Source organism: Corvus moneduloides, chromosome 4 (assembly GCF_009650955.1).
Source record: "Corvus moneduloides isolate bCorMon1 chromosome 4, bCorMon1.pri, whole genome shotgun sequence".
In the NCBI taxonomy this organism is placed as follows: Eukaryota; Metazoa; Chordata; class Aves; order Passeriformes; family Corvidae; genus Corvus; species Corvus moneduloides.
In genome coordinates this window covers 55,631,413-55,654,505 of record NC_045479.1, presented here as the reverse complement: position 1 = coordinate 55,654,505, position 23,093 = coordinate 55,631,413, and the positions used below count along the sequence as shown (strand labels likewise).

Sequence of the window (23,093 nt, the reverse complement as noted above, 5' to 3'; positions counted from 1 at the left end):
GAGGAAGGTGGGGGGAGGAGGAGAGTTCTGAAGGTGGTATTTTTTTTTTTTTTTTCTTCTTTTAGGTCTGTTAATAAACTTCTTTATATTCTTTCAAGTTTGGTGCCTGTTTTGCATTTCTCCTAATTCTTATCTCACAGCAGATAAACAGTAATGAGTATTTTGGACCAAACCACTACACTAAATTGGTGTTTCCGCCCGGTTACAAACCGAACCCGCGACAAAATGGTGGAGAATGCGGGCAATTGATGAGAACTGTGAGATAATGATTAATTAGGAGGAATACTAGGCAAAGCAAGTATTAAGTCATAAGTTAAGTAGCATGATAGTGAGAAACTTATATTGTAATTGTATTGAACTATCTAGGGGTGGAATATGGTAGAAGTTGAATGTAATTTTGATAATAATTCTTAAATGTGTCTTCACAGAGGTGAGGGGTGGAGAATGTCATAGGTTAGCAAGCATAGTCCCGGAAGGGACGTCCTTGCTAAGGGGTGCTTACAGTTTCCTCTGGGAACTGATAGAACCTATCAGCTGGCCAGTTTGAATATGGACAATTCTCTAAGCCACTTAAAATTGTGATCACCTCTGTGATCCACATTTAAGAATAGGCAAACTCCCCCTCCAAACTCTCTCTCGTTTCCGGCGCTGGCACAGGTGGCTGCGGGCCCCGTGTGGGGGCCAGCGGGCCCGGCCAGGCCCTGCTTGGGCCAGGCCGGGCTGGGCCACGGCCATCCTGAAGCCATGGACCTGTTCCAGCCATGGAACCCCCCCCCCCACTGCCTTGCCGTGGGCAGCCGGAGCAGCTCGGCTCTCCCCCCTCTCCACTGCGATAAGAAACATTCAACATTCCAGCTGCAAAGCTGCAAGGCCGAGGTGAGAGTAACCCTTTTACTGCTGTGAAGAGCTGAAAACCTGAGGGAAGAGAGAGAGGAGATGCTTAAAGCTGAAATTCTGTTGTGAAGCTATGATATATCAGAGTATCCTGTTGTAATTTCATGAAGATATGGGGGGTGGAGTGTTCAACTCGTAAGCAAAAGCACCTGCGCTGAGATAGGCAGATGCTGACGCAGCTGTAATTTCATGAGAAGTTTGGACAGGGAGAGATGGACCAGATGAGGACTTTTGCTCCAAACGGGAAAGGAGAAAACCTCAGTCCGTAGAGATGAACCAGATGAGGACTTTTGCTCCAAATGGGAAAGGAGAAAACCTCAGTCCCTAGAGATGCTCCCAGAGATAGTCCTAACAATGAAGATGATGAAGACCCTTTGCTCCCAGGGAAGGAGAAGGGCCTCTGTTTTTGTTTCTGAACGGCTCAACCTTAAAATTGTACCCCAAAAAACTTCAAGAGTGGACCCTCGAAAGCAGTTGCGGGAAAAGCTGCAAGTCGGGGGAAAGGACTCACACGCAGGCAGAGAGACTCCTCTTCCTAAATGGACTGAACAATATTTGGAAGTGGGCGGCTGTCTCGTTGTGATAATGTTTTCATAGCATGAGCAAGAAGAGACTTCTCTTTCTAAATGGACTGAACAAGGTTATTATGGAAGTGGTAACAGACTGAACATCTTAAGGGTTGTCTTTTCACATTGTCAGTGGGAGAAGGGAGGAAGGTGGGGGGAGGAGGAGAGTTCTGAAGGTGGTATTTTTTTTTTTTTTTTCTTCTTTTAGGTCTGTTAATAAACTTCTTTATATTCTTTCAAGTTTGGTGCCTGTTTTGCATTTCTCCTAATTCTTATCTCACAGCAGATAAACAGTAATGAGTATTTTGGACCAAACCACTACAGGGTGTTACCGTTGGGATAGGTGAAAAAGCAAGTTGGTAAAAAAAACTGTTGGCTAATCAAGATCAAAAAGATGTTAATAGATCATTTAATCTAGCTGGAGACCAGTAACAAGTGGAGCATCCCAGGGGTCTTCAGACCTATCCTGTTTAACATGTTTACCCATGACCTGGAAGAGACAGTGGAGCACACTCTTGCAAGTTTGCAGATGTTGAAAACCTGCTAGGAGCAGTTGATATGCTCAAGGACAGGATCATTATCCAGATAGACCTACACCTGATGGAGAAATGGGCCAATTTCACCTTATGAAATTCAGAAAGGTCAAAGAATCTCTGCAAATGGAGGAAAGCGTCTTCCAATGACACAAGCTGCAGAGTGACCGGCTGGGAAGAAGCTCTGTCAAAAACAGCCTGGGAGCCTAGCAGGCAATGAGATGAGCCAGCAGTGCCCTGGCAGCAAAGATGGCCAACAGCCTCCTGGGCGGTATTAGAAGATATGGAGCCAGCATTCTGAAGAAAGGCATTATCTCCCTCTGCTCAGCACTCCTTAGACCATAGCTAGAGCACTGTCCCCAGTTTTGGGTCCCCCAGCACAAAACAGACATTGATAAACTTAAAGAAGTTCAGCACAGAGCCACCATGGTGACTGGAGGCTGTAGTACACACCCCGTGGGGAGACATTGAGGGAAAAAGGCTGGTTCAGCCCGAAGCAGAGGTGACCTCAGGCAGGAAAAGCAGCTGCGCCCTTGCATCTAGAAGGGGACGCCAAGGCAGAGTCAAGCTCTTCACAAACATGTATTGTGGGAGAACGGGAAGGAACAGACATCGACTGAACCAGGAGAGGTTCTGACTGCTTATAAGAAAAAACCTGTATAAATAAAAGGAACATTTCTAACAGATATAGCAAATTGACAGTAAAGTAATATGTGTGAATGACTTTCTATGACTAACTATTCTTTACATTCTCTCAAGAAAATTAAGCCCGGGGCTCTTAGAAGCAAAAAAGGCTTATAGAAACCAAAGCTATAAACTTGACTTCAAAGAAAATCTCAAGGGCTAACACTATCATGTAGAGGAACCTCAATTAATAAAGCATTAAGCAAAGTAATGGAGTAAAATATGTAGTTGTCACTTGAAACTATTAGAAGACATGGTGGAGAATAGACTGTTAGTTATTGCATATCACCTAAGAACACAGCCTTAATACTATCAGCATCACATATATATCAATGTGATGCAAATATAGTCAATCAGGAGCTGAGTCACATGCTGCATCTATATGGATGGCTGATGGACTTATAGATTTTTTTAGGATTGGAATCACCTGTTTCTCTTGCAAAGGACTACCACAGCAATCTGTTTAAAGCCCCAGCACAAACATTGCTCGTTATCACACAATAAATTGCTTCAGTGAATCACAAACAAAGAGCAGTGAGAGAGATATTTAATGAGTAGAAGGAAGGAGATTAATAATGGGGAGAGAAATATTCGTTTCCAGCATCTAAGTGGATAGTTAATAACCCATTTTTTAGAAGCATTTTGTATTGTCATACCAAAACTATACAAATCAGACATGCTGATTTCAATTCCTTGCTAAAGTAGTGCCCATTTGTAATTTTTTGTTTGCTTTTGTAGCATGCATACAGTTCCAAAGCATGCAGATGCAGATGCATTAATTATTTCTGATAACACAGAAGTGTTCAACTTTTCCAGATATTTTCCAAATACCTGACATGGCAGATTCCCAGAAGCTAAGAGCTTCAAATGGGCAAAAGAGATTATATAGGGAAAAAGGATGGAAGATAGTCACTGACAGACCAGGTGGAAAGGCAGGCAGGCATCCTGTTATTTTCAATTATTTCTTCTACCCCGCAGTTTGTTTCATGAATCCAAATTGACTCAATTTATAAAGTAAAAATAATAAAACAATCTCCCTTCCCTAATAAGTTTCAGCAAATTTGAATTATAACAGGGTAACATATGCAGAAAAAAATCCCAGATAAACAAAAAAACCCAAAACATAGCTTCCTCATTCAAAGATTTTTGTGAGTATTTTTGTTTGGGTTGATGTGGAGCATGTTCTTCTGTTTTATGTATAACTTTCTACAGAGAGGACATGCACAAGGATAAGTTTCTGCATTTCTAGAGATGAAAAGAGTTTAAAGAAAAAAGAGAGACAATATGATTGTTCAGGCTGGTTTTTGATAAAGGAGTAGTGGAGATAATGCAGTCACTAGGGGATGCAGTATAACTAGATACTCGTAAAAGTTTTCTGTAGCACATTGCAACACACTACATACAATTAATATAATTAGTGAGAACCATTGTTATGCTGAAAGTCTTCTGAGACCAAAACAACCTGGCCAGGAAGTTACCAGTCAAGAAACAAAAAAAGCTGACTTGGAACAAGGGCTGCTTTACTTGCGAATGATGCAAAGAGACAAAACTGAGGTATTCTCAGTTGAGAATTTTACAGCTGGAAGAAAATAAAAAGTGGGGATCAACTGTTCATGGAAGATACTATAAAGTCCCTACTGGATAGAAGAAATGCATTTTGCATAGCGGAGGTGGAACATAGTAGTCTGTATTGAGTAAGGCCAGAGAGCAGGGAGGAACCAACAGAAACAACCTTGTGGTCCTGGCCAAAGCACATTCTTGTAAGGCAGTGGGGGCCTGTGAAACAATCACAAGGTTCCAGGCTGCTCCACAGTGAATCTTAGTCTCACAGCACAGCACTAGCTTTGCCCATTCGTAGTAAGTACATGCTTATGTAATTTAATTCATCCTTTAACTGAGAAAATATTATGTTTTTATATTTGTGTTTCGAAGCATCAGTTTAAGCCTAATTAATTATTTACTCACACTGGGCTTGCCTTATTTAAAAACCAGCTGGCAAACAGACGGAGCACCTGGGTTGTGGCAGGTTTCACTGATGAGCAGCAGCTTCTCCAGCCAGTCAGCCTCACCTCTGTGCTTGATAAGTTCATGAAGTAGAATTTCCTGAAAGATGTGACAAAATACATGGAAGACATGGAGCTGAACAGAGACAGACACATGACTTCATCACCTGATTGACTTAGTGGCCTTTTATGGTGAAGCAACTACATCAGTGGACAAGGGAAGATTTATGGATGTCACCTTTCTAAGCTTCTGTAAGGCCTTTGATGCAGACCTTCCCAACACTCTTACCTTTAAATTGCAAAGATATGGGTTTGCTGTTAGATGGGTTGGGAATTGGCTGGATGGCATGTCAAAGAGTTACAGTCAATGGCTCAGATTCAAGTGGAACCCAATAATGAGTGGTGTCCCTCAAGGGTTCATAATGGGACCAATATTAATTAATGTCTTCATCAATGACAGACATAGTAGGATCCATCCTATGACTAAGAGCAGCATTATCCATGTAGAAAATAAAAAAGGCCATAATGTGATTTTGTAGGTCTTCTTGAGCTTTGGGAGTTCAGAGATTTGACCAGTAGGAACAGTAACCACCTGGGTACGCAGGTAGTCCTAGGAAAGGGTAGTGAGCTGGCCTTGGCTCGTCCAGCTGTTACTTCACAGTCAAGGTCAGCAACTGCCCATCAGTCTCCCATGCCAGAACACCACCAAAATCAAATGTGATGCCAGCCCATGAAAATGTCACTCCTAGGGGCAATTTTTCAAAGCATGAAATTTAGTTGGCTGGAATGGAGTACCCACCCAGAATGCTTCCCTGAAGTAAGATAGTGACACTTTCCCGTGCCGTAAATCAAGTCCCTCCTGATGGGAGAGAATTTGCTGAAAGTCCTTGCAAGGAGTTTCAAAGATAAACCGAGACTTTTCCTTGGGTTACAATGCTTCCAGATAGCTGTTTATTAAGTCTTATCAGAGGAACAGAGCCACTAGCGTGACCCAGGTACAGCATAGAAGGAAGAAAAGTAGGAGTGAGACTAATTATCAAGATTTACACGGCCTTTTAAAGATATTTTAACCAATAGTTACTAAAAACGTACATTATTTTCACTTTCCTACCAATTATTCAGTAACACGACTAGGAACTGCGGAATTTTCTATCCAATCATTCCAAACTACTTTTACTGCAGAATATGGAGTAGTAGAAGAAGGAGAAGAAAGTTTAGAGAGCAACAACAATCCTCCATTTTGATATTTTTTACTCTTCTCTATTTACTACAAAGAGAAGCCCAAAACCTCTAAATTTTTCACCCTGTGACAATCTTACATAGTAATCTATCACCTAATTCACATCACTGTATTTTCTAGTTGTTGTCTGACTGTTGGTAATTTTTTCCAAGGTTTGAAGCTAAAACAGTGTTGTTCAGGGGGGTAAGAACCCTTAAACACAGGCAGAGAAATATTCTCGGCACTCTGGGTTCCTACAGATAGCAAAAGACAATTTATGGAAAAGAAATTGTTGCTACACTAGTTCTATATTAGTCTTCTTAAAATGAAACAGTAAAAATAGATATTGGGAATTTTGAAAAGAAAAATAAGATAATCATAACCAATATCATCCCCAGAAAATATGTTTGAAGATTGCCGGAAACCAAGAAATTGTTTCCAGATTTTCTACTTGGTTAGAAAATAGATATTAACTTTCAACCATGATGTAAGATCATGCAGTATAGTTAAGCAAATTAACAGACGTCTGCTTTATTCTAAGCATTGGGAAAATTTGTTGGATTTTTTTTGTTTGGTTGCTTCTGCTTTTCTTTTTCTTAAACTCAAATCCATCTTCCAACTAAAACATGTCTTTGCTATTCAGTTCTTCCTGACTCAGTTGTCCTGAAAAATAGAATTCCTGAGAAGTTGCTTTTTTGCTTTGGCATTAACTTGTGCTGACTCACCTCAGCAAAGACAGCCTGGCAGGACTGGTAGAAGGACCTGAAAATTACTTGGCAGCTTAAAGAAAGTCCTCTGTAAGTCACACTTGGCTATCAGTTATATGTCTGACTGGTGGTACAGGTCTAGACAAGGCTATTATGTGCTGACATTCCAAATCTGAGGTCATAACATCTCTGCTCCTTATACTGGATGTATTATTCCTTATTGCTCAATAAGACTAGTCTAAAACTGATTCTTAAACAAACCTCTGTGTTTATGCCATGAAATCTTGTTTTAGGACTGTGAGAATGACCATATAATGGAAAATACACCTTCACAATGTTATTTGTATTTTTATAGTGAGACAGACTAATCATTGCTTTTATAACTGAATCACTGTACGGAATTCTAAGACAAACTCAGCGTGCCACGCTGAAAGTGTTGAGTTTGTATTCACTGTGGAGAGGAATGAGCTGAATCTCTCCTGCCTGGGAGAAAATCTGTTTGGGAAAGTTGCATACAATATCCTTTACGTGACATACTGCAAGACAATAAATCTAAGCTAGCTTCCTTATCATCATTGACAATCTACCTAAAATCTACACTGTGGTGACAAACATATCTGTGTTGCAGTACTGGCCAGAAAAAATTCTGACTTTTTTGAAAATGTCCGCAGGACTTGAACCATCCTTATCTCTTACAGTAGAGTCCAAGACATTACAGCATCTGGTTTTATATTACAGTGGAATCTCAGGATGGGTTAACTTCCTAACCCAAAGCACAGCTATCTTTGATTCTCTTTCACTTCAGTACAAAGTAAACTAACTTAAATTGTTAACATCACACCTGTTGCAAGTTGCCAGATTTCTTTTCCAGTTCACTGTCATACTACATACACCCTAGAGGCTGAGTTACATCCTCACAGGGTCCATATTAGAGGGATAATTAGTTAAAAACTTCTAGTTAAAATTCAGTCAGTTTGATTTCAAACAGATTAGCTAAAAGTTAGACCAATGTACTTTTATGGTTTTCTGACTTTACATATTACATTTCTCTTAATAACTTGTATATAATTTGATTTGTACTCGGTCAAAAGTGCTTAACATATATCTCTTTCTCTGCATAGCCTTTGCAAACATCACGTTAATCAAAACTGAAAATGTCTTCTGTTCATATAATACTCTCTTTCAAGGCATTGAAACAATCAAGCTACTACTGTGTTCTAACAAAACCCGGTACATTTTCAAATAGGTATGTGAGGATTTAAATGTTCTACTGACTTAAGCAGGGCTAATGTAGCTAAATTCATATGTTGTGTTTTAAATATGTGTATCCCTTTTAGCTTAAGGAAACCTATACACTGAATTAACAATGGTGGCATAAGGGTGTAATAACAAACAGCATTAAAACCTCCTAGAATTTTCCAAGGAACTTATGAGTACCCTTCATATTACTTTTTTTCATAGTTGAGGGGGGGAAGCCTGAAGTAACTGTAAGAAAATCAAATTCCTTTTTTACAATGAAAAGTAGGGAGGAGTTTACTGTAATTTGAAATGAAACAAATGTTTGTAAAGAAAGAAATATATCAACACACATCATGCTGACTTGAGGTAGCAAAGGGGTTTATGACACTTCATTTATCCATTTCCCCAGTGACTCTCTAGTCCTTTCATTTATTATCTGTCAAACTCTGCTTTTGATGGGGTTTGGAGACCTTAAAATGTGCTAGAATCATTCCTGCACAGAGAAAAATATTCTTGCAAAGGCAGTTGTCGTCACTTAGCAAGTTTTGGTAGCCTGCAGCTTAGGTACTGAAACAAATCTGTGAAGAGTACATCTGTAAATTCATATCCACAATGCAAAAGCATTTGGGAAAAGAAAAGAAAAAAAAGTTATACACAGCTGGATATCATTGCTGAAAGCTGCAAAAAAGGGAAAGTGAGGACACTTTCTGAACATTTGCAAGTTACCTTTATCCAGCTACAAAGTGCTCCAGAACACAATCTATCTGAAGAACACAAACACGTGCCTGTCACTTTAGCATTTCATCTGGCTATGCTTATTCATTTCATATGCAATGGTGTGCTCAGATGGAAGCATCTTGCATTAAACTCAAGCCCCTGAAGAACTGAGTGTAAGGTTTTGGGAAAAGGTACATTTAAGGTGGCAGAAAAATGGAGCAGACAGCCTTAATTATAAAGTCTAGAGCAGCTGGGCTGTGACGTCTTGTTTCTGGGAAGAAATCATAAACGTGCAACCTGAGGCCAGGAAATTTATTGGACGGGCACAGAACAGGGAGGGAGGGATGGCTCAGAGTACCTGGCTCAGCAGACTTGGAAGCAACACAGCAACCTAGTGGATGGTGTGCAGAGGGAGTGTAAACGGGCTCACAAAGCTCCTCTTTCATTTTCCTTCTGGCTTGGCCAAGTTTTATCCCTAGCTCTGTTACCAAAAAAAGATTGGCCTAGTTATTCATCATTAAAACTCAGCTGAGTATTGGTTAGATGACTTTGGAAGCTTCAGAGCTCATTATTTCTGAATACTTGGTGGCCTTTCAACATTAATACATTTCATGTTATTAAGAAAAGGAAAGCTAAATTAGGCATTTGAGTAAGCATGTAAATCCTTAATACTTCTATGAACATAATACAAATGCAAATTTTTTTCTGCTGTTTGGCTTGTGGTACCGAACAATAAAGAATAAATTTATTTTAGCAACAAGAATTATACCCTCCCCTCATCTTCACTTTCTCACTCATTCAAACAAACAAAAAAAAAACCTTCTCTAATTCAGTGTTAAAAAAGTTTTCTTACTGATACTGTAGACAAATATTTCCTTTGTTGGCTGTATGCTTGACAATATATAAAATATATATTAATTATATATATTAGAAGACATGTAATAATATATAATGGATGAATATATATGTAATATGTTCAAAATAGAAACTTGAAAGATTAGCAAAAGGCAAGTAATTTTCAGTCATTATAAGATTAATATTCATTATAAGATTATAAGATTCAGTCATAATAAGATAACTATTTCCATTTTGCATATTGCGGTTTTTAATGCTCTGCTAGCTGGTATTAGAGTACTATTTTGCCACTTCACTGGAGTTAGTGTTTTGTCAATATTTCAGTGTAAAACTTATCTTTTCACTGTTTTCTAGCTCTACATAAAAATTGGCTATGGGATGAAACTTGGTATCCTAGGTCTGTTTATAATAGGAACAAATATATTTTCACTACATTTCATTTAAATGTTATATTTTGAAGATATAGAAAAGATAAAACAAAATGTGTTTGTGAAAAGATACAACAAGATGTGTTTGTGGCTTAAAATTTTTACTTCATTGGAAATAAAAAAGTTCGATACTTAAGGAAAAGATTTCTTAACAGAAAATAATTGTTTCCCCTGGAATCCTAAGAGTTGCTGCTAATAATTTACTTGGTTTTTTAAAAAACTCTCCTAAATATTTAATTGTTAATAGTTCTGACTCTTAAATAGTCCTCTTTTTCACACAAATGTCTTCCTTGCTTGCTTCTTCCCAAAGTGCAAGCATTAAGAACCATGAATTCTACAGTGTAAGTGGACAAAGTATATGATGGAAAAATGTTTCTTTTCTTTAGTTTTGTTTTGTGCTTTCCTGTCTGTGCAATAGTTCCTCCTATTGAATACAGCCTAAAGTCTTTCCCAATTGCTACTTCCTGAATGGCACTCCCTCTTCATCATCTTTGCTTGTTCACAAACAATCAAAAACCCAAACTATAAACAAATACTGTCTTTTTGGTATGAAGCACTGAAGGAACATACATAATTTATGCTTTTCTTGCCAGCAGTCACAGAAGAATCAGAATCTCTTGCATTGGTATAGCTAGAAGAGCACAGAGAAAATTCAGTTTTAAACTGAATTTAAACATTAAAACATGTCTGTGACTTTACCATGAGAACATCATGTCATCTTCCTAGAGTGCCTATAGCTTTCTGTTACTACATTTCTGTAAATACAGTGTTTCAGTGGAGAACTGAGGCAAAAAATAGTTGTTTGTTTGGGGTTTTTTTTGTGAAATCTTCATTATTCTAAGGGACGTTTGACCACAGGACATTTATTTTAGATAGTGAGGTCAGAGTCACAAGCTGGTTCATGCAATAGGGGTGTATACACACCTACTCCAGTGAAAGAATGATCTTTGTCTCTAGAAAAAAATATTCTTTATGTGTCAATTACATTTTTGCTGTTCAATCAACACAATTTTACTGCAGGCTGTGCAAGCATGTTCTTAACACTCTTTCATTCAGACACAGTGATTTTTTTTTTCCTCTGTTTCATGACACTATTGCAAGCTCCAAGATTGTCACAAGACATAAATTACTGGTGAGAAATAGAGTTTGTACCATTAAAGCTCTTAAGTACTTTAAAAAGGAGTTCCTCCATCATAGGCTTGTTGAACTGTTTCTTTGACAGTGTGGCTGTTAGCAGCTGGTGTGGATTACTGCTGGCAAGCCCACAGTCAGGCACGCCTGACTGGGGCACCAACACATGGCAGAAGAGAAATGGCTGTAGACACATCTGCAGATTAGCAGAGAGTAGCAACGGTCCATCAAGAGAGAGGCAGGAGGTGGGAAAGCCCTGGAACTGCCAGGAGTGATTCATTCATGGAGCTTGAAGCTTTTAGCTTTGTTCCTGCCATGTGAGCAAGCCAAATGCACTCATAAGGAGAACAGTAGCATCTAGGCCTTGGCTTTGGAAACCCATAAGCACCACTAATATTGTTTTGTGGGGGCCTTTTGAAGCTATTGTTTTAGCAGGCCTGTTGCTGTGATGAAAAAATCTATTGAAGGCACAATAATTTTGATTTTTATTGATTCATCCAGTACATTTATAGATTTTCTTTTCCAGTCTTGCTGTTCTGAGTTGACTCTATAATAGGATTTAGTTCACAAAATCATTCAGCTATCACAAATTGTTTTTAAAAATGCTATTGTACCTTTTTTATTTTTTTTCACAGAAAGTTATATACTGAAGGCATAAGAAGATCTCACATGGCACATCATGGTTTCGCAAGCAAAATGGATTGTTCTGTCAGTTCACTCTGAGGCCGAGTTAGGTCTCCTACACCAATTCTCATATTTGAATTTGATTTTTTTTTTTCCAAAACCTTAATTTTGGGCTCTATAAAAAGTTGCCTAATCAACTGGTTGTAATAAAGAAAAAACCCTTCACCATTATTGAATACTGGCTGTCCTAAACAAAAATTAGAATCATTAATTTTATTGAATTGGTAGGTTACTGAGATTCTCAAATACAGTGAAGCTTTTCATTTCAAGCAGGTTTTTATTTTTTTAACTCATATCCCTATATCTCTGATTAATACATATTTATTCAAGTCAAGGATATGCCACAAATATTCCTTATATTACACAAAGTTGTCAGACATTCATATTGCAGCTAATGTTGTTATTTCTATACAAAGTTACAGCTGTACATCATAAAAATTTCCTTCCTCCAGGTCATTCATTCTCCTCTATTATAAATGCTAATTACCTGAAACTTTACAAAGAGAGAACTTCTCCACTCTCAATCCCCATTTTTTCTTGGAATAATATCCAGTTTGTTTTCTAATTCACAACAATTAGGTAAAATCACACCCTCCTCATTCAGTGCAAAATTATTGCAACATCAAGGTTTTAACAACCAATTTAGAACACATTAAAATTAATATGGTGGAACTCACTTTGATGATAACCACTGCAATGCAATATCTAATGAACCACGATGTCAACGCAGACTTGAAATTTGAATAGTTGTTTTTACTTGCCTTTACCAAAAAAAAAAAAGAAAAGGAAAATAATGACATTTCTAAAACAAATATTCTTTGATTAGTGTCACTGAAAACTCAGAGTAATGTGTTACTGCAGAAATAGCTATATTAAAATGCATAGGCAGTAAGAAAAAAACCCTTCAATTTAAGAAAAAAGCATTAACGCAAACATTTTATTGTGAATTACTTTGATGTTTTGCAATTGCTTCAAATCTGTACACACTGAAAAAAAGCTTCTCAAGTTTACAGGGAAATTTGCCCTTCTTTCCTTCTTTGTGTTTGTGTATCCGTACAACTTTAAAATATAGCAGAAATGGGAACTAACCAGCCTCTTAAAATGCAATTCTACCATACTTCAGCTTCCCTTAACTACAAATTCCAAAGATTCAGCTAAAATGCTGACAGAACATCTGTGTTTTTTTCTACCACATGGATGTCACCAGCACAGGAGAATCTGAAAGTAACATCTGGATCCATCTTGCTGGTTAATGGATTTTTTCCTTGAGGAATAATCTGAAAACGATAGAAGTGCAAAGGTTTGCTCTATCCTCCAGAATGTCCATCATCAGGGAAGTAGCATTAGGGAAGAAAAGTAATTGGCAAACTAAGCACATTCAATATGGGATTTATTCAGAATACAGATCTCACCTGCTATTTCACTGTTGCTGTTTAGGGTAAATAGCATATCATTTGTAAATGCTGAATCTTCTTACATTTGATGTATGGTATCAACTAAGATCTTGGTAATACTGCGTTATTTCTTTTTGAGTCTACTGTGCTTAACAAGGTTTCCTAATGAGTTCTCCAGAATGTCTGTCACTGAGGCTTCTGTGCAACATATCTGCCCTCATACATTATGCAAACATCAGTAGAAGTTTTGCCTATGGTTTTGATAGGCAAAATTTAGGAAAATGAAAATAAATAAACCAAACTTATACTTTTTTTAAACTGTTTTAGAAACGGGTTATATTTTAAATGGTAAGTTATTCTATAATATATGTGGGGGCCTTGTAGAAGGTCTTTCATTTATCCTTTTGTTCTAAATCCAAGTGTATCTGTGAGCACTCTCCTGGACACAGGTTTCTGTTTGTCACAGTAGAGAACTGGCAGTAGATGTTTGCTGACGTGCTTAGATGATCATTTCCAGACTGATGATTCTGCAGGTACGTGACAGCAAAAAGGATTTCTTCCTTGGTTTCTTTATTTCATATTGGTGATTCTAATGACTGATTAGAATCCCAATTCTAAAAATTGTGGTGAATACAAGTGAAAATGTCCATAATACTTTGGCTGAGCATGTAATTATTTAATATAAAAGTTTCTAAGTCATATTATTTTTGGAGAACAGAAAAGTCTTTCTTTCCATATTCTATTCATTTCTTGAAAAATTGGACAGATAATCTTCCCAAAAATTAAATAAATAAAAACAGTCTTGCTGCTCTATTCCACAACATCAATTAAATTTAAAAAATCATCTTTCAAAGCATCTGGTAAGCATAATTCTTTGGTTTTAATATACTTTTTGTAGAAGAATTCCAAAGAAATGTGAGGCTTCAAAAGCTCTCTGGTCTCAAATGAGGCTACTGGAAGCAATTTTCCATCCATTACAAGTAACAGGCAGTAAAACACCACAAACAATGGACTCTTTAAATTTAAAATAACACATTATTTTAACAAAGATTTTGTTTGTCCAGGCTGTAAAAGGAAAACACTTAAAGGCTTTTATTAAACTCTGAGGAGATAAAAATGACCTATATAAATAAAGTAGCAATAATCAAAACCAAAGACACAACAAAGATAAAAATGACATTTTAATTTTAGGTATGCACTTAATTTATGGATCTTCATGAAATCAAATCAGACACCCCTACAATGAAACATAGGAACATGTGAAATGATCACAAAGTTTTTCAGCTATTTCTTTCAGATCCGTAACTTCCCTGGAAGTTAACAATCAAACAATCTAGAACACAGGGGCAAAGTATTTCCAAATAGCACAGCAAATGTGTTTGTAAATAGTGTACTGTCACTGTGTGAAATGGGTTTTTCTGCTTCGGCTTGGATTTTTTTGCAAGAATTTCTAAGTCTTTACTACTTCACATTTTGCTATGGGAAATGTAGAAAACATCCTTCTTTCCCCACCTTTTACATGTTTTAGGTGACATTTTACACAAAAGGTGAAACTTTAATATAATGCACATATGTACCTAGTTCCTAGAGGATAATAAAAAGTTTCATACTTGAAATTTAATACCAGTAAATATGTTTTATAATCTCTGAAATACATCTGAGAAAAAAAAATGGTCCCATAAAAATTGGTATTTACCAACCTTTTGACAGAGAGAACCATCACTAGGTATTAACAACAGGAATTATGTAGGGTTGCAGAGGTCTCAGCAATTGTGTTATCTTGTCTCAATCCTCACTGAATTAATGAACTTATCTGTGTTGTGACCACCACAGCTCAGAATTAGAAAAAGCAACCCTTTGTGGTTGTTAGGGCAAACTGAATGTGACAGTTCAAGGTAAAGTAAAACTCACAGATACCAAGGAAGCTTGTGCTTTATGCATAAAACCTAACAGTTGTTGATCATATATACTATGTGTACACTGATTCTATGTTTCTCCTCAAAGATAAACTGCTGAGTGAGAATAATCATCTAACAAATCAAAACTTCAGCCAAATCTGAATACGTATTTTTAAAATTCCTTTTTTAATGAAATTATTTCACTGTGTGATGAAATGAATATTATACATTCTGTTAAAACACCACAAAACAACATAACACAAAAGCCCTCTGCCACAAGCAAAATAGTGTTTTCCAAATAATTCTAGAGGATTAAGTCGCTAACTCTTGAAATAATCTCACCTAAGAGTTCAAGCTTTTGCTCTAATCTAACAATAAGGGAAAAGTCATACATTTATGATTTTGTAATGCATGGTGTGCTCCAATGCTGCTTTTGTATTTTATGTGGATGCTCTTCAAATCCATCTGTCCCTTCATAGCTGTAGTCTGGCACCAGCAGAATTATCTCTGAAAAGAATGTAAATTCCATAACGCAGCTGCAAGCACAAAGGCACATGACTACTGTCAGGAAAAATGAAAAATATTCACATTTTATGGTCTTCATTTCTGCATTAAGTAGTTCTTACCTTTCGTTTTTCTGGCCTGAAGAATGGCAGTGATTGTCTATAATTTCAAACCTTCGAGCTTTAGATATCTGAGGGAGAATGAAATATTGAAGTTGCATGTCTTTCCTTTACATGCAGGCACAGACATTGACGCACTTTTTTGTTGGTTTTGGTTTTCTGGGTTGTTTTTTTTTTTTGCTTTGTAGCATAGATTGGCTGTGTTAATTTGGCTGTGGGAAACTCCTTTCCATGAAGAGGGCTGATACCATCGTTATGAAAAAACAAATGTAAATATTAACTTATTTAATTTTTTTTTTTGTTATACAAGTTGAAAGCAAGATTTCAAAATATTTACTGCTCATCAACAACAAAATCAAGATCTCACTAATTAGAGCTCCTGTTGGGTTGGGAGGTATATAGGAAATTGCTATTTCTGTTCAAAATACTTAGTTTTTCCATTTGCAGATGGAAAAATTTTGAGCCACTCCTACAATCTTTTTTATCATATATAAGCACGTGAGTACAGCAGACTTTAGCCTATTTAATGGAAAACTCTTTCAGAAGAATGGGACCTCCATGTCCCTGCACATAATCTATAACAGCGAGAGGAAGATGCTGAGCTATGCCTCCAGCACTTAGGTATCTTTATAAGTAAGGTCTGAGACAAAACATGACTAACACACACAGCTGTGCCTCCCACGTCTGTGAAACAAGAAGGGAAAGGCAGTCAAAACACCCTAAAGTAAGCATTTAAGGACTTCATTCAGTTGCCTAAAGGCAAGTATCTGCCGGCATCTGAAAAGCCCTGCAGTCCCTGAAAAACCCAGGTGGAACTGACCACTGTGATGCGGGACTTATGGCACATCTGTGGCACAAGGAACAGGCATTTGAAGAAAAGAGAGGATATCCTAGGGCAAATTAAAAGGCATTAGATGCCTGTCCCTTGGCAACTGAACCACACCAGGCTAATAGCCTGAAACCCTTTTGAGAAAATGAAAGTCACCTATCCTAGCTCTTCACAACCAATTAAGGTATTACATTAGCTCAAATTTTAAAGCAGGAGTTATTGTGTTCAGAGAAAATCTCTCAGTCATCTGCACTGACTGTACACTGATTGCATGGCAGAGCAGATTTTGAGAGTGCTACCTGGATTCTGTGTGGAGGAAATTAAGACAAATGACACATTCCTGGAGTGCAGCCCAATGCAACCCAGCTGCTAATGAGCATCCAGTCTGTGGAATCAGAGTAGAGCTTTGCCTAAGCAAGAAATCCTGAAACACATAGGATTGGATGTTGGGACCTTATCACCAGCTGTTTCACTGCTCAAATACAATTGTTTTGAATTATACTGTTTGCTAAAGTAGATGTAATCAGCCTATAATCTGTTTCCAGTGACGATGTAGAGACAATATACCTTCTGCATACCAGTCTGTTTCTGTCAAAGTGATGTAAGCATTTCCAGGAAAAGTGAGATTCTACATCTCAGCTACTGAGACCATCCTCCCTGCAATCAGTACCAAAGAGCTCTGAGAGGAACAGGCTCTTAACTAAAAAACCCAAACACGGGAATCCAGATGCTACCACAGCTCTTATACTGGATTGAATATATGTTCATCTATAACACCCCTAGAGAGTGTCCATTTCCTTTCTTAACCTCCCCATGCTCTACAAATTATCCAGGCTTCTGAGGATGAGTTATCTGACTGTTGTCCAGCCATCATTTCTCATTTCTACGTCTCCAACAGTCAGTAGATACAGAGGGGGTCTTTAAATGAATTTAACTAAAGCATTAAGAAACCTTCAAAAGAATTGAATTTGATTTGACCTAAAATATACTAATAGGAATAAACAAGCTGTAAAGATTGTATAATCTAGTTCTCTTCCATATTCTGTATGTGTCCTAATTAAGGACATTCTAGAAAATATAGGCAGAAAGTACATAATAAAACTTTTTTTTCAAGGTAATTAGGCAGACTACAGACAATGTTGTACTTCAAACTGTATCATTGCAAAGGTATATTAGAGATAGGGATAATATTTCTGTGCTTTCTTAAGCACCTAAATTTAGGCATTTAGGAAAATTGCTGGAAAGTCTTAGGGACTTAAGCAAATCTGAAATCAAGCCAGTCTATATTGTTGTGTGATACTCTGTGGATTATAAACTTTTGTGGGATTTAGGAGGAGTAGATCTGGCCTAGGAGATTACTACCATGATATTTTTTTTTACTAGACCTTGCTAACATTTTTTAGAAACATTTCTTGTGAAGACATTTCCCTATTTGATAGATTTCTGTGTTATTTTCATCAGTTTTGCTAAAAAGCCACAAACAGCAATGAATGTAACAGACATGCATGAAAAAAGCTTTGAGAGCTAAAGAAAGAGATGTAGTTCATGGGCATTCTGAGAAATGCTTTCAGTGCATGTTGGTCTTGAACCGTATTAGTGTCACTGACAGCCTGCCCCTGCCTTTGTGCAGGGCACTGGTAGACTATTGCATATAGAAAAATATGATAATTTTACACCGATTCAGCAGTGGTTTAGAAGAATGAGGTGATTATGGCTGCAACCTTTGAACCCAAGTATCCAAAGCACAAAGGATAATTTCATTGATATGTGTAATTGCTCTCTTCAACTATCCTAATGTCTTTTTTATCCCAGACTCCAGTGCCACGCTGTTCTTTTGCATCTCTGCTGTGGGAGAGGCTCAAATGGCAGGCTGTGAATCATATTCCATTAAGCTCTGAATGGAGCTGCATCTACTTGGAAAGGTTTACAGCTGCTGTTTGATCCAACCCCAAAACTTACATTTGTGTGACACTGCATTTGCTCACCAAATTAAATCTTAAGAAAAAAAAAAATCATTATTGTGTTATGAATGCCACACTTCCAATTACTTCAAAGAGATGTCACTGTTCTAAATGTATGTCTAAGCTTTAATGGCATATTAAAGTAATGAGAAATTGCATGCAACTCAGGAACTTCATTTTTTTTCTCATCCAAAATTCATTGCATTTTTCAAAGGTTTGGCACACAATTTTACAAAATGTTGCATGAATATATTGCAATATTGATACAAATTTAATGTTTGGACACTCTCTTGTTTTGTGCTCCACAGATCTTGCTTTTCCAAAGTTTAATATTCATTCATTTTGAATAAATTTTATGTATTTTGACCCTTAGAAACTGAAGGGATAAAATATTTAGACTCCCCAGAATGCTGATACTTCTAATTTCTGTCCAAACACCTCTGAGAGGTATTATAACTTTTTGACATTTAAGATGAAATAAAACTGAGGAGATAAAAGGCTAAGATATGCAAATAAAACCAAAGTATCGGTCTTCACCTATGGCTGGAACTGAAATTATGAGGGTTTTAAGCAAACATTTTAAAATATGTGTTGAGCGCAGCACCCCTGACTTCCACTCTGCAGAAAGCAAAATCTGTTAAGTGTTTATCACCCACTTCTGCTTGCTTTGTTTTAGGAAGGTTTCAGAACCTCAGTGTGACTATGGGGAAGTATGTAAGTAGCTGAGAGAGATACTGCAAGCACCTCTAAAGCTGTGCTGAGAACATGTTCCATTTGTAAACCCACACAGTGAAGAGCCCAGAGAAACTTTCCTTCAGAGAGACCTGGCACAGACATCACTAAAGGTTCCTAGAAAAAACAGGTCCCATTAATCTCTTGAGGATGCATTAAACTAGTTTAAATCAGATCAACCTTGGCTGCTGCAAGTTATGTGAAGCTGCAGCTGATGGTTTTTTCAGCACCTTTTTGAATGACATTTCTTGTTCATGCTTCCCTGTGTGTGTACTGGGTGCCAGTGTCCAGGCCTTGCTGTGGGGCTCTGGGGTGAGCTCTGTGATGAGGGGGCAGGGCTTACCCAGACCAAACACACCCAGTCCCTGATGGCTCCAGACAGTTCCAGAACAGACCTACTGCAGGACGTGACTGAGGTCCTCAGCCAAGATGATGATACTGGGGAGAAATTGTACTTAAGAAAGGGTAAAAAATGCTCCATGGCAGTTTTGAAAGACAAGTGAGGAAAAAACTGTGATCAACAGACCTGCAGACATGAAGGTGAGAAAAGGAGGTGGAGGAGTCAAGCTGGACCTGGGAAGCAGGGTGGGGGAGGTGTTTTCAGTTTTTATTTCATTTATCCTTATCCAAATCTGTTTTAATTGGCAATTTTTTTTTTTTCTCCAATTGAGCCTGTTGTGGTCATGACAGTAACTTGGTAAGGGACCTCCCTGTGCTCATCTCACCCCATGAGCTTTTTGATCTTATTTCCTCCCATCCTCTTAATGAGGGGGGAAGAGCGTGGCTGAAGAGGGCAGCTGGGAGCCAGGTGAGGTCAGCCTACCACAATGTACATTGAACCATGAATATTCAAGTCAAATCCTAGATCTTGCAACTGTCTTCCCAACAATTTTATTATAATTCATCTTCACTAATTAGAGGGTAAACATTGTTTAGTTATAGCAACATGCTAGGGATGGATTCCAGCACACAATAAGCAAAGTACAGACACTGACAATGGTTATTCTCAGTGGTGGTCTGCCTAACGCTGAGAGATGGGGGCAAATCTAAAAAGCTCAGAGGGTAGTCTCTGTTACAAACTTTCCATAACTCTCTTCTACTCTTTGATATCTACAGCTGGTTATGACTTAATTTTTTTTTTTTTTAGAAAACAAGGGGAAATGCAAATAAATTTAAAATGAAAACAGGGTGTTATGTATTCTGTGGTACTAGCAATGTCATATTACAAAAACAGGTATTCTAATGCTACTCTACCTGTCAGTAAATCCCTCATTCCATTACATCTGGTTATACATGCTTGCAAACTCTCAACATTTCAAAAATGTAAATTTCAACACTGTGGTTCCTATTTCTATCTAATAGAAATGAAAGAAAACTACATAAGTGGATATAAAAAAAGGCATTCCTATCTCCAACAAGCAAGCTAGTTTGCTACTGGTCTGAAGACTAAATCTAAAATATTTAGGAAGAGTGAGAGTAGTATGGTAGCAAAAATGTACATTAGAAGTCTTTTATGAGAGGTGAAAACTTGTATTGCCTTTAGCTGTACCCTGGCAATTATTCAGAAAATAAAAGATTTAATGGAAAGAAAATTAATAAATGTAGAACAGCTGCAAGCATTGATTCCTTTGTCTATCAACAGATGTCTATAATTTTGTATATTTTACAACTGCCTCAAAATTTCTTCCTTCATTTAAAAAAACCCTGTATCTATAGTTATATATGTGAATAACATATATGCTGGACCATAGTTCCATGGGCTAAATTGAACAGCTGGTCTTGAAGCTGCAGCTGATGTAATCAATGTGCCTATTGCACTATTGATTAGTGTCCTGAAGCAGTCTCTTAAATTGCTGAATATAGACAAGAAAGCAAATTGCACTTTAGCTTGCACAAACACAACTCAGTGATTCTAAATCAGTGTTGAACTAATTTGCCTTGCTCACAATGCATGTGTTTGAGAATGTCTCTTAGTCTCACTGTTTTGAAAGAAAATGTATTAAAATAGCATTATGAATACATCAGCTCATTCTAACAAACAGAAATAAGCCCAACTTATTAATAAGCTTATTGACTGTCTGTTTTATGAAAAAAAAAAACAAGAAACAAAACAAACAAACAAAACAAAACATAACAAAACAAATTAAAAATAAAAACCACCATACCTAGAGAAAAATCTCTGAGCCATCCAGGCTGCAGTGCTTGGAACCATAGCTGATCAGAATTAGTGGGTTTTTTGTGGTTTTCTGCTGGGTCTATGAGTCCTGCATGCCAACCTACATTGCCCATGTCACAACAGCTATGTTAGTCATCTGCTCAGGTGTAGGAGCTATGGGGGAAATTGCCTCAGGCTAAGTTTGGCTAAGAACTTTGCGCTTTCTGACAGACTGGAATGACTTTAGAGGAAGACAAGGGAGCTTTATGAGTGATACAGACATCTGAAAAGTTTACAGGGGAGCTCAAAATCTATTGAAGAATTTTCAAACATCTGTTTTTTAAAGAACTTTCTTTACTGTGCATTCAGGATCCACTCTCTGATTTACAGTCACTCCATGCAAGCCTTTAACTGTGGGTCTGAAGCCCCTTTATAGTGGGAGGCTCCAGTGAGTAAGTGGGTGTCGTGCTTGATTCCCTACACAACCCACCCTCACACAATCAGACCAGGTTTCCCTACTGCTTCAGCCCCAGGTTTCCCGCAGCAGAGTCTCAGTCTCTCATCTGTTTCCCTCAAGTAATGGAATCATGGTGCAGCAATATAACAACTCAAGCTGGTGTCTCCAGGGAGGAAACCACGAAAAGTTATCTCTAGGCTTTTATACCCTTACAGTCTATGCACACATTCTTCATGTGCCTTGCATTAGCCTCTTGGTCCAATTGCGCATTTTGGTCTGGGCTCTTCTCATTTTCAGTTGGGCCCTGCAGAGTCTCTGGTGACCAGTCCCCTGTCCAGCCAGTGATGCAGCTCTGTTTGCCCTTTGTTATGGCCAAAGATCAGCACCAGTTCACAGCTCATTTCAGGGGCCTCAGGCATTCCTCACCACCCAGGGCACAAAGTGCAGCTTGGATACCAAGCTACTGCACTGGGGGTATTCCTCAACATGATAAAAGGTACGTGGTTATAATGAAGACATATACAAGTAAGACAGTTGTCTAAAGTCCTTTCATACTGTCTGTCACTTTTACAGTGTAATTTATCTCGTCTTGGGAGATACATAAAACAGTCAGGTCAAGCCCTACAAGTGTCTCCTTTTCCCCACTAACTGTGAGAAAAGCTTAAAATCACCAGCTTGGACTTTGTCCTCAAGCACAGGAATCAGCTCTTAACTGAAACACCAAATACATTAAGCTACCCCATGGGGTATTCACCTTGTTCCATAAAGGCAAGGACCTCCCATACATCCTGTTTCAGATCTCCAAACCCCATGTAGATGTCTCTTATATCCTGGGATATTTCAAAAGTCACTAGCCATTTATGTAAGAAGCTGTCCTTACTTGTGATCAGCCAAAGAGTTCTCTATGCTTTAGATTTCCTCATTGACTCATAGACTTCCTTTGACTGTAATTATAGACCAAAACCAGATAGCCATGTCACAGGCTGACACTAACATATAGATGCATGCAGCTCAGTGTTAATCTGCACACTAACCATAGGGTATCCACATTTTGGGCTTGATCTAGCTACTTGAACATAAGCAGCCACTGCTATTTGAGATACAGGCTGTCCAAGACAGCCTCATTGGTCTGATGCTGTGACATGGGACTTGGGAAAAACCCATGCCCTCCTCAAGTGGTGGATAGAGGCCTGGTAGAACACCCTATGGTACAGTAAATAGCATTAGATGCCCATCTTTTAGGAAATTATGGTAGTATTCATTTGTTTAAACATAAGGTTCTAGCTCCATGTTAGCTAATGCGAGGTCTCCAAGCTGGCTTTCATCCGGTGATCCAGAGACTGCAAATCACCCATAGGATCTGAACAAAATGCAGCATCTGCAC

General features: G+C 37.9%; 1 long non-coding RNA gene across 1 annotated transcript; it reads right to left on the bottom strand.

The window, feature by feature from the left end:
* Positions 1 to 11,927: 11,927 nt before the first annotated feature.
* LOC116443601 lies at positions 11,928 to 21,342 on the bottom strand. The gene is made up of 3 exons (XR_004239996.1): positions 21,263 to 21,342; positions 15,579 to 15,646; positions 11,928 to 15,488 (listed from the first exon to the last, which is right to left on the bottom strand). It is a non-coding gene; the product is annotated as an uncharacterized LOC116443601 (long non-coding RNA).
* Positions 21,343 to 23,093: the final 1,751 nt, after the last annotated feature.